General features: G+C 49.8%; 1 protein-coding gene across 1 annotated transcript in view; it reads left to right on the forward strand.

The window, feature by feature from the left end:
* Nucleotides 1-4,254: 4,254 nt before the first annotated feature.
* The window catches only part of ADORA1 (adenosine A1 receptor), a 75,639-nt gene continuing 67,039 nt past the window's right edge, over nt 4,255-12,854 (forward strand). The window contains exons 1-2 of the mRNA XM_075122116.1: nt 4,255-4,391; nt 6,996-7,320. The gene's annotated coding sequence lies outside the window, so the exon portion shown is untranslated. The remainder of the gene's footprint in view (nt 4,392-6,995; nt 7,321-12,854) is intronic.

The following is a 12,854-nucleotide window of genomic DNA, read 5'->3' on the forward strand; positions in this document are numbered from 1 at the left end:
GACAGTAGCTAAAGTGAAAACGTGCAACCATCTTCTTAGCAAACTGGCAGGTTCGTCATGGGGTGTTCGCACTCCAACTCTGCGGACGTCCGCTCTTGCCACCTCGTATTCGGTGGTGGAGTCCTGTGCACCAGTGTGGAGTCGATTGTCACACACCAAACTGGTGGATACGCAGTTACCTGCCGCCATGCGCATAATCTCCGGCACCCTGGGTCTGACTCCACTCCCATGGCTCCCAGTTCTGAGCAATATTGCTCCTCCCCATGTCAGATGAGAGGGTGCCACTGGCAAGTTACTGGAGAAAGTACGCGCCAACCCAAGCCTGCCACGGCACAATGACCTTTTTCTAAACCTCCAGCCGCATGTTTGCCGTCACGTCACCCATTATGGTCTCATCTGCCACGCCAGGATGGTAGGGTGGAAATGCTCTGGCGAGAGGAATGGATATCTGTTATAATCCCCAACCAGTCCCTTGTCACCAACCCCACAGTCTGCCCGCCTGGTTTTGACCTGCCCCATTGCCAATGGTCCCTGTTGAACAGGTTCCGGACCAGGCAAGGTCTCTGTGCAGCCAACCAGTGTCACTGGGGCCTTCGGGACAGCCCTTTGTGCAGCTGCGGGGTGACACAGACCATGACGCACATTGTTGAGGAATGCCTGCTGACTAGGTTCAGCGGTGGCCTAAAAACTGCATCCCACCACTGAAGAGGCCATTGCTTGGCTAGACGACTCTGCACACTCTAAATCAAATAAAATCAAAAAGCTTTCAAGATGACCTGATGATGGTGTGTAGACACCCTCTTGGGGAGAAAACACCATGTGCTAAAAGGCTCTTTAAACTAGCGGAGAAAGGCAGAGCAGAGCAAGAACCAATGGCTGAAAATTTAAAGGCAGATCAATTCAAATTAGAAATGAGGCACATCTTCGACAGGGAGGGTGATTAACAAATTCCCCAGGGAAGCGGTGTATCCTCCATCTCTTGGTGTCTTCAGATCAGGGTTGGAAGCGATGGTGCAGCTTTAGCTAGCCCCACTAGCCCATCCTTCCTCTCTCTAGCTACACTGTCCTCCTCTCTGCCCAGATCCCCTCCATGTCCTGTACAGAGCACACAGACCTTTCTGAACCCAAAGAAGTCACCAGTTTCCTCCAATTCACAGCTCTGGCCCCACACAAAGTTTGCCTTTGAAGATGCTGGACAAATTTATGAGTGTGGCTGCCTGCCGGGGTCATAGGTGCTGGAGCTAGGGGTGGGGGTGGGGTGCTGCAGCACCCCCTGGCTTGAAGTGGTTTCCATCATATCCAGGGTTGACAGTTGGGTTCGATGGCTCTCAGCACCCCTGTTGTACACATGGTTCCAGTACCCCTGGCCGGGGTTGCTTGAGACCGTGGGGAGCAGGGCTCGGCTGCCCTGGGGCTCACTTCCAGTTTGTCTTGCATTCCTAAAAGCTCATGCTTCAGGGTTTCAGGTGGCTACTGGCAGGGGTCAGGACGGGATTTTTCCCTCTCTAATGTATTCTAGGTTGTTGTTGGTTGGTTTCGTTTTTTTGGTCTCTTTCCTCTGAAGCATGAGAGATGGCCATGGCTGGAGGTGGGATATTGTTCAAGTTGGGCCAGAGCTTTGAGGTGGCACTCAGCATTTGCTCTCTCAGGTGCTTGGCTTGGCGAGCTCACATGCCATATGTGGGGTCAGGAAGGATTTTCCTCCAGATCAGATTAAGAGGGACTTTGGGGCTTTCTTGCTTTTCTCTGCAACGGGGCGGGTGACTTGCCAGGATTATCTGGGTATATCACACTTAATCATTTCCCTGACATTAGGAAGACTTCACACACTGGTGCACCTCAGTCCCTAGCCTATTCTCTACCTGCGGCACACAATAGGCACTATTATGTGGCAACAGGCGGAAAATAGACTAGGGACCTAGGTGCACCAGTGTGTGAAGCCTTCATAATATTTGGGTACTTCATAATACTGTGATACTTGGGTCTGATTTCAGTTATTGGGCTCAGTGAGCAGGTGCTGGGAGGGACTGGTGGCCTGTGACATACAAGAGATCAGACTGGATGACCTTGTCCCTTCTGACCTTACACTCTATGACTCTATGCCGGTGGAGAATGGTTCCTTTGAAAATCAGGTCACAGAGGAATCCTGCCTTCAGTGTTTTACCTGGCTCCACTCACTGCCCAGAACACAATCAGCCCTTTCAATGAGCTAAACAAATGTGTCACCGGTATGATGAGGATCCTTTGTTCTCTAGACAATAGCCATAATGGAGCCCTGTGTTCTGTTCAGTGTGTTGTTACCGAAAACAGAGCATGGGAACTGGAAAAGTGCAAAGGAGAAGGGGTGTTTTAAATCAACCTGTCTGGATGGCTAGCAGGGTCCTGGCAACGTCACCCGACACCAGATGGCCTGTGTTATGCAGGAGATCAAACTCGATGCTCATTCGTGTTCTCTTCTGCCCTTAAACCCGGTAAAATCTGCAAGCCTCCCAGTCCCGCAAATAACAAACAATGTTGCAATAGGTCGAATATTCCGCCCTATGTCTGGACTGGGCTGTTTTAAATGTTTGGGGTTTTTTTCCCTTCTCCTCTGCTGTTTTCAGTTGCAGTTCTCTTTCATCCCTGCCCTTTCTACCTTGCATCTTCTCTCTTCGCGTCAGCCTGCTTTCTGCCTTGCCCTGCAAAACTTCCCTCTTCCTTTGCGCTTTTCTTGTGCCGCTCTCCAAGAGCTCTGCAAACGTATCATTTTCCCCATGTGATAAATGCAGAAGCTGAGGCACAGAGGAGGGGCAGCAGCTTGCCCAAGGTCACACACAGCAGGGCAATGGCAAAGGTAGGCTCTCTGGGGTCTCCAGATATGTCTACGCTGGAGGTGAGTGGCAGGAGAGGCTGGCTGCCCTGAGAATGATCCCCTCTGAAACCCTGGGTAGGTACTCAGGCTCCTAGTCCCTGGCACCACTGCTCTATACTGCCTCTTTAATGTGCTCACTCCATTGGATATTGGGTACGTCTACATAAGCTGGGAATTGAACCTTTCAGCCAATGCAGACATACCCTCAGTCCACTGTGTTGCCCACTAGGCCACACTGCCATGCACAGGGGTGATGGAGGTACGGGTAGAAGACCACCATCACTCCCGTACACCAAAGCAACCTGCCCACTCTGTAATTCCCACTGACTTTTTTGCTCCTACTTAGCTCCTCTCTTTCTTCCTCTTCCACATGCTCTTATTGAATGATCTTCTTCAAAACACTTAAACAGGCTCTTGGGTCCATTAAGGAAAAAGGTTTTTGCCTATTATGAATCTTCCCTAATAAACATCACGTCATGCGGGCACTCATGCAAAGCCTTTAGTGAGATCTTTTTTATTATTTTTTTTTCTTGATGTGATTGGTTCACCTGGGCCTCTTGCACCAGGAAAATTCATCCTTTTCTGGAGTCAAAGTCTAGAAGATCCAGAGGCCTCGTCTACACTAGAAAATTAGGTTGGCTTAACGACAGTGCTCAGGGGTGTGAAAAATCCACCCCCCCACCCCGAAGGACATAATTAAGCTGACCTATCCCCCCTCCCTTGGGGAAGTAGATTACCGATGCCAACAGGAGAACCCCTCCCCAAGGGAGGGGGATGGGTCCTCTTGACTAAGCGGCTCGGGTATCTACACTCAAGCCCAACAGCTGCGCAGATGCAGCGGTTCCGCTATAGCATTTCAAGCGTAGACCAGCACTTCCCTTTACAGAATCGCCTCCCCTGGGGCATGGTGTCTGAACCCGCAGATCTGTCAGCCGCAGCGGGGTGACCAGTTTTATGTTCTGTGTTTCTGCAGCTCTCTCCTGCTGGAAGAGACGGGCATAGTCGGGGGTGGGGGGGGAATGATCTACAAACACCAATGTGCTGTTTTTTTTTTCCCAATGGAAACATTTGGCCTGCTCCTGCAATGCCCTGAACATAACTTCATTATAAATGGTTATTAGGAATTGCCCTTGGATTAGTTCCCAGATTGATAGTATTAATACTAACTCTTTGCAGCGCTGGCTTGGGATTAAAATAGGCTCTGTCCATGGAAAAAGTGTTCATGAATGAAAAGAAAAGAAACTCTGTATCTGGATCCTAATGACAAAGTGCTGATGTTCGCCTGTTTCAGGAGACACGCCCCGCTCATCTGGAGCCTGCCAAGCTCAGGGGCGGGTCAGGAATTTGTTCCTTCAGGCAAATCAGATGTGCCCGGTACAGCTACTGAGCCTGCCAAAGCTGGCAGAGATGTCATTTCTGGAGCTTTGGAATGCTCCCCTCTTTTCCCTTCCATCAAGTGATGTTTCAGACGTCCTAGGGTGCATCGCGAACAGCTTCTCAGGGGGCACCTTGTAACCTCCTGTTTCTCCCCACTTGGCAGGTACGGTGGTTGAGGCTTGGATTTCTATAAACAAACAAAGCATAAATCCTTGCAAGTCCATGCTCGCTGTGGTATGTTTTGGTACTGTCACTTTAAAATTACAGAGACAAGGTGGGTGAGGGAATAGCAACAAGCATGCGGACAAAGGAGATCCAAGTGGATAGAGTGTACTTAGATTTTCAGAAAGCCTTTGACAAGGTGTCTCTCACCAAAGGCTCTTAAGCAAAATAAGCAGTCATGGGATAAGAGGGAAGGTTCTCTCATAGATTGTTAACTGGTTAAAAGACAGGAAACAAAGGGTAGGAATAAATGGTCAGTTTTCAGAATGGAGAGAGGTAAATAGTGGTGTCCCCCAGGGATCTGTACTGGGCCCAGTCCTATTTACCTTTTTTTCCAGATCGTTTATGAATATGTTAAACAGTGAGGTGGCAAAATTTGCAGATGATACAAAACTACTCAAGATAATTAAGTCCCAGGCAGGCTGCGAAGAGCTACAAAAGGATCTCACAAAACTGGGTGACTGGGCAACAAAATGGCAGATGAAATTTCATGTTGATAAATGCAAAGTAATGCACATTGGAAAACCATAATCCCAACTATACATATACAATGATGGGGTCTAAATTAGCTGTTACCACTCAAGGAAGAGATCTTGGAGTCATTGTGGCTAGTTCTCTGAAATCATCCACTCAATGCGCAGTGGCAGCCAAAAAAGTGAACAGAATATTGGGAATCGTCAAGAAAGGGGTAGATAATAAGACAGAAAATATCATATTGCCTCTATATAAATTCATGGTATGCCCACATCTTGAATACTGTGTGCAGATGTGGTCGCCCCATCTCAAAAAAGATATATTAGAATTGGAAAAGGTTCAGGAAAGGACAACAAAAATGATAGGGGTATAGAACGGTTTCTGTATGAGGAGAGAGTACTAAGACTGGGACTCTTCAGCTTGGAAAAGAGGCAACTAAGGGGGGGATATGCTAGAGGTCTATAAAATCATGAGTGGTATAGAGAAAATAAATGAGGAAGTGTTATTTATTCCTTCTCATAATACAAGAACAAGGGGCCACCAGAAGAAATTAATAGGTAGCAGGTTTAAAACAAACACAAGAAAGTATGTTTTCATGCAATGCACTGTTAACCTCTAACCCCTTGCCAGAGGGTGTTGTGAAGGCCAATACTATAATGGGGTTCAAAAGGGAGCTAGATAGATTCATGGAGGATAGATCCATCAATGGCTACTAGCCAGGATGGGCAGGAATGGTGTCCCTAGCCTCTGTTTGCCAGAAGCTGGCATTAGGTGGCAGGGCATGGATCACTTGATTACCTGTTCTATTCATTCCTTCTGGGGCACCTGCCATTGGCCACTGTTGGAAGACAGGATACTGGGCTTGATGGACCTTTGGTCTGACCCAGTATGGCCGTTCTTATGACCAACGTCCACTGTGGAAAGAGTCAAGCTCTTCAGAAGCTCTGGGTGGCTTGAAAGCTTGTCTCTCTCACCAGCAGAAGTTGGTCCAATAACAGATATTCCCTCACCCTCCTTGTGTCTCAAATATCCTGGGATTCTCATGGCTATAACGCTGCAACCGTCTTTAAAATTAGTCATGCATCATCACCAGAGGGCTGTGTAAGGGGGTCTCTCGCAGCCCTCCCCTATTATGAGTTAGTCCTCGGAACCAGGGAGCAACACAGTACTGAACAGACGAGAGACACAAGATTTGTGGCCTTCAGCCCCAGCCTGCCTGCTGCCATGCTTAGGGTCTGTCTACAGTGCCATCAGGGGGTGTGATTGCACCTTTAATCCAGCTAGTCAGTGACCGAGAGCATGATGGCTGTGTGGAAGCCCAGCTGGGACCCTGGGTAACTGCTCGGGTGGCCAGCCCATGCTGATGTCCATGTTGCTGCCGCTTTATTGCTCTTGGTACTTGCAAGATGTACTCCTGGATGCATCAGGCATGTGCCGCATCACAGACCCGATTGCAATGTAGACATACCCTAAGATTTAGACTAAGCTGTGCCCTAGCTGACTGCAGCCAGTTTCTTGGCAGCCCACACATTTGACCTAGTGGCACAGACTGGTCCTCTCTCGACCACTCAGACTCCTCTCCATACTGAACTTGGGTTCTTTCTCTCTGGAAGACTCTTGCACCAAGGAACCACAAATAGCATTCAGTAAGAAGGAGCTTGTCCTCCCAGATCCCTGTCATGCAGAGAGATCACTGTGCTTATAGGAGGCAGTGTGGCCCACTAGATAGAGCACTGGGCTGGAACCCAGGAGACCTGCATCCTAGTCTTGTCGTTCACACTGGCCTGCTGGGTGAGTTTGGGCAAGTCATTTTTCTCTGCGCCTCAGTTTCTCTATCTGTAAAATGGGGAAATGATACTGATTTCCTTTGTAAAGTGCTTTGGGATCTACGGATGAAAAGTGCTAGATAAGAACCAGGTATTATTGGCCCCATTGTATAAATAGGAAAGCCGAGTTCCCAATTCTTGTGATATTTGGTGTTCTTCTTACAGCCTTAGCTCCTGGAGTCATGTGATTATGTGAGAATCTCACTTTTTTTCTTTTCTCTTCTTTTCTTTTTCTTTTATGAAAGCTAAGTTTATAGCCCACATGGCAGAGGAGAAAAGCTTGGAAATGTGACCTGGTGGCTCAGAAAGCTGACAGCAACTGAAAAAAGCCTCAGCAGTGGACCAAAAAGAAAAAAAGGAAGTCCCACAGCCAGCCAATTAGAGCCAGCCTCTTTCCCAGCTCCCAGCGCAGAGGGCGTGGAGTCAGAGCACTGCTGTGCTGTGGTTATACTCGGCTGCCCACCATCCCGTAGGGGCCTCGGACAGCCTACACACAAAATGAAACACCCTGAGGGTTGCTCTAACTTACATCAGGAGCTGGCTGGGACCTGAGGACCAGGAGGCACAAAGGTATCCTCGCTTTATTTTGCCCCGTATCTCTCTGCCCCTCTGCTGAGGGTGTGTCCGGCCCCCCTTCTGTTGCCAGTCAGCGGCGGCTATAAGTCTGTCACACAGCTAACGAGGGAGTTTTTTAGCAGTTTGCGCTCTTAGCGCTGGAGATCCCTAGTTCAGGCCCTGGTGTGTCGGCCAACATGACCGCCATCATGAATGCAACCCGTTGCCAGTGGAGATTCAGGTCCTGAGGGAGGCCTGATTGCCCTGGGTTGGTTACTGCGATGAATGTATGCAGCTTCTGCGGTGTGAGCCGCTTCCCTGGGGGGCTGCTTCCTATCCCCACAGGGCAGCTGACTCTCGGCCCCTGCGCAGAGCTTCCTGGGCAGTTTCTAGACAGCAGAGATATGTGCTACACACCCAGCCCCCATATTTGAGGTGCAGAGTTTGCCATCTTGGAGTTCTGCTGCCCCCCCCCCCCCCCACCGTCTGTTTCATGTCACACGTTCTCAGTATTTTGGGTGGCTCAGAGCTGTTCCGAAGCCCCTCTTCATGTGTCACCCTGGCCCCTCTGTCATGGTCCTGCTTTGAGCAAGAGGTGGAACTGGATGACCTCCTGAGGTCTCTTCCAACCCTGATATTCTATGTGAGAGGGCATGGCTAATTCAGTGTCCATATGACATCCTCACCGGGCATCCCAGGGACCCCCATGTGTTCTTGGAGAGGCTGAGTTCCTCAAAGGTCACACAACCCCCACTCAGTAACCGTGGCATGCACTAGCCTGCCCTAGAGGACCGAAGAATGAAAGCCATGCTGTCAACTTTCATGATTTCATCGTGAGTCCGGTGGGTCTTCGAGGGTTCTCATGAATTTCTGATTTCATCTTCCAGTTTGGTGAAGGTCTGCCCTTATCCAAAATGGCTGCCCTCTCTCATTGCGTTCGAATGCCTGGCAGTGGCTAGGGTGACCAGATGTCCCAATTTTATAGGGACAGTCCCGATTATTTGGGGCTTTGTCTTATATAGGTGCCTATTGCCCCCCCCCACCCCATGTCCCAGTTTTTTCACAGTAGCTGTCTGGTCACCCTAGCAGCGGCAGTTCTGGCTTTGGACTTTCTTGAACCGCTCTTGCGACAGAACAGTCCAAAAAGGGTGAACTGACCTGAAAAAATGCAGTCATTTACCTGAGAAAATCCTGACCTTCAATCATACCCTGTGATTTCAGTGTAGACCTACCCAGGGGGATGCTACATCACTGCTTCCTGGTCCCATCACACACGGCTCCTGGTGTCACGCACAGGACATGGACATGTAGCAGATAGCTGCGAGAGCATGATCTGGGGTTCCACCTGGGGTCAGTTTGTCACCTATAAGGCTTGCACAAGGCCTGAGTTCAGGCAGTTTTATCTTTCTCTGGTGGAGGTTTCTTCATGTTCATTCCTAAACAGAGGTTCTCTAAAAGGACATTCCCACTCTAATGTGCAGGCGACCAGGCTGGTGCATTAGCAGATGGCTTCTCCCCAACCTCGTGGGCTGGATTTTCCAAGAGAGCTCAGCACCTAGCAACTCGCATTATTCTCAGTGGGGCTCTCAACAGGAGCTGGGCGCTTTGGAAATGCAGCAGGTGCACTCTGGCCCTCAGGGCAAGAAGACACCAACATCAGGGCCCAGTTACGCAGCCCTGGAGTCCCACTTTCAACCCCAGACCTTTAATGAGAGGCTTGCGGCCTGTAATCACTGTAAACTTCCTCCCACAGGACAACATGGGGATTTCCTTATTCACTTACTTTCCTCCCTCCATGCCCACAGCATCCCCATTGTCCTCTGCTGCCAGAGCAGAGTTTCCCTCTGCTTTAGCTGGGGCTAGGAATGTGATAGCAAATGGCTTTTCTGCCATGGCCATGTCAAAATCCAGTCGCTTCTTCCTTCAGGACAGCTGTGAGATCAGCCGGTCCTCTGTCCACATGGGTAAAACTCTCGTCCAGGCCCCTTGTCATCTTACATCTTCACTACTGCGCCCTCACCCCCTTCCCAGCCTGTCTAAATCGCTCCTTGCTGCTGCTTTGGGCTTGCTCCTTTGGCCATATCCACCCTCTCTGTGTGTCCCTCGCCCACCCCCTTCCCTGCCACATCAAATGCTAGCTACTCATCTTCGCTTTTGAGGCTCATCATGGCCTATCACCACCATACCTGTTATCTCATACACACTACAGAGATGCCCACGCCTGCCGCCGCTCCTCCAGCGCCCGTTGCTCAAATTGTCCAGCCAGCACTCCATGCTTCCTCCCCTGGCGCCCCGCGGGGGGAGCGCTCCATAAACCTCTGCTAGTCACCTGCCTCTTAACGCTCCCCTCTGCTGGGATGCAGACAAAGAACTCGACGACAGGGTGGCAGCTGGTGCGCGGAGAGTGCAGCTTGTCAGGCCGCGCAGAGTGGCCTCGTTATTACCTTGTGCCTGCCGCCCGTCTGTGTGTTGTAGTCGCTTGTCATGTACCTACGTACATTGTGAGCTCTTCAGAGAAGGGGCCGTCCTTGTTCTGTTTGTACAGCACCTGGCACAATGGTGCCCTGCTCCCTTACACTACCATAATACCAATAATAAATAATACGGCCACACTGGCCTCTCGCATTCCGGAGACGGGCTAGCAGTAGTTTTAATTAAGTCCTATTATTTATCTATCAAAACTATAGGCTCTGACTCCATGGGTGCTCCAGGGCTCAGCATCCCCCCTCCCTGCTTGTGCCTCCCATGAGGCAAGGGGGGAGAAGTGGGGACAGGGCACGCTCGGGGGGGAGGGGGTGGGACTGGGCGGGAAGGGAAGGGGGAGAGCAGAGGCAGGGCAGGGGTGGGGCCTTGGGGGAAGGGGTGGATCGAGGTGGGGCCTGGGGCAGAGCCGGGGGTCAAAGCGCCCCCCGGCACTTTGGAAATTCGGCATCTGTGATCAAAACCCCACATTTCATTGTCAAGAGATGGTCCCACTGCTCTGGGCTTCACCTGTCTGTCTCGTTGTCTGTATTTTCCTTGGGACATGATCCCGATGTTCTGGGGTAGATCCAGCCAGCAATAGTAAATGATCACGCTAAGATGGTGGTACCCAAATGTTCTAACGCTGTTCTGTATGGGCTTGTTGGTCCATTCTAACGTTAGTTATACTTTTCCTTCCTCATCCAAGTGTCTGCTCACAGCTCTATCATCCAGCGGCAAATGGATGAACAGAATCAGGGTGCTTTACTATCCTGAGGCATATTTGAAATTCCTCAGACGCAAACGGGGGATCATTATCTGACGTGATCTGGTCAGATGACCTAGAAATGGCAAACATTATGCAATGCGTCACAGGGCCTGGCCAAAGGAGTGTTCTTCGTATGGCCACCTCGTATTAAGCATTAATCACAACTTACTCTTTTCTGCAAAATGAACGTGCAGTCTTTGCCAGAACCCAGTGAAAGCTTTGGCAGACTGGCTAGAAATCCAGAGATATTTTCTCCTTTGATTTGTGCCCTTAGATGGAACTTGGATCTTTCTGCTACAAGGTTAGTTTTGGACATCTCCTGCTTTTTAAGAACCTCTTCCAAGACTTTCTACTGGAAGTCACCTAGTCCCAGTGGAAAACCTAAATGCCGCAAATGCTAGTTGGCCCCACAACATTAGAAAAATGATCTTTTTTTATCAATACCCTTCACAACATTTGCATAAAAATACACTTTGAACCCGCAGACATAAAATCCCCCTTGTTCTTCCTTTTAGTGAAACTGGAAGCAGTCCCATATTTCCATAGTTGGCCTTTTAGCTTTTCTGTTTGTTTTGGGTTTTTTTAACCGGGAGGCAGGTTTCTTGCTCTTTCGCAGTGTTGGAGCTCCTCTCTGGGAGGAAGGCTGGCCTGGGGTTAGTGCGCTAGCCTGGGCCTTTGGAGAGCTGGTTCAATTCCCTGCTCTGCCACAGCTGCCCTGCATGACCTCGGACAAGTCATGGAAGGTACGTGCACATGGCAGCTGAGAGGTCTGATTCCCAGAATGGGTAGCACGTGGGCTAGCATCTAAAAACCACAGTCTAGTGGCATGGGCTAACTGCCTGCTGAGTACATTCCCAGGGGTCAGGGCGGACTGAACTTGGGTGGCTAGCCCAAGGTCGCACCACAGCCACGTTGCTATACTTAGGTGCTAGCATATGTGTCTACCTGTGCTGGGAATTACATCTCCCAGCAGCTGTCTACCTTGAGTCCCGCTGAGCTTTAGTTCCTCGTCTGTCCAACTGGGCTAACAGCATTGTCTGCCTAACAGGCGTGTGTGAGGATAAATACATTTAAAACTTTGATGCTCTCAGCTATTCTGAGGGCCAGAGAAGTACCAAAAGATTGTTTCTGCCAACCCATCCTTCCTCCTTACAAAGCTTATTGTACTTGCTGTCCACAAAGAGCAAACAGGTCTTCTAAATCAGTGGTTTTCAACCTGGTTTCACCTGCAGACCCCCTAAAAACTTTCACATGGAGATGCAAGTTCCTTTAGAAATCTTAAACATAGTCTGTAGACCCCTAGGGGTGCCTGGACCACCGGTTGAAAACCACTGTTGTAAATCCAAATGACCTTTCATTTAGGTTTATGAGACCAGCTGAACAAGAAAGAATAAAAGCCAACTCCCCCGAGAGAGCACAGTGGGTATCCCTGCTGAATCCTGGGAACATAATGGTGGCTGAGCTGCGTGAGCTCCACTGTTTAAAGGTTCGGGACACAAAAGTGAAAGGCAGTGCAGTTTCATAGCTACACAGGTCACAGTGGGTGTTTACGCCCTGGTATTTTTGAGACTCTTGCTTGAACTACACCTAATTAATCGAAGACAAATCTAGTTGGGTAAACTTTCTGGTCTCTGCTAATTGTGCATGCTGATTTTAGGACTGTAGGGGCTGGAATTGGTCCAGGCAGGGGTTCATAGTTACTCCACAGCCTTGCAAACGCAGACAGTGCATTGCTATTGGGTAATACAAGGGGGGTGTGGGGGGTAGAGAAAGACCAGGAAATTCCACAGGTAGCAGGGTAGCACCACTAACCAGCTTCTTCTGTGGCATATGGCACAGGTGTGGCCTTGAATGTTGTTGGCATCTCTTCAAACCCAGCTCTGCCTCCAAACCTAGGCCCTGACCATACTCCCCTAACACGGAATAGTCTCTGAGTCTGTGCCTAGCCCTGCTGATGTCAGAGGAACTCTTAATGGTGCTCCCAAACATAGAACCATAGAAGATCAGGGTTGGAAGGGACCTCAGGAGGTCATCTAGTCCAACCCCCTGCTCAAAGCAGGACCAATCCCCAACTAAATCATCCCAGCCAGGGCTTAGAGGTGTTTAAGGATGGAGATTCCACCACCTCCCTAGGGAACCCATTCCAGTGTTTCACCACCCTCCTAGTGAAATAGTGTTTCCTAATATCCAACCTAAACCTCCCCCACTGCAACTTGAGACCATTGCTCCTTGTTCTGTCATCTGCCACCACTGAGACCAGCCGAGCTCCATCCTCTTTGGACCCCCCTTCAGGTAGTTGAAGGCTGCTACCAAATCCCCC

Source organism: Caretta caretta, chromosome 21, assembly GCF_965140235.1.
Source record: "Caretta caretta isolate rCarCar2 chromosome 21, rCarCar1.hap1, whole genome shotgun sequence".
NCBI lineage: Eukaryota > Metazoa > Chordata > Testudines > Cheloniidae > Caretta > Caretta caretta.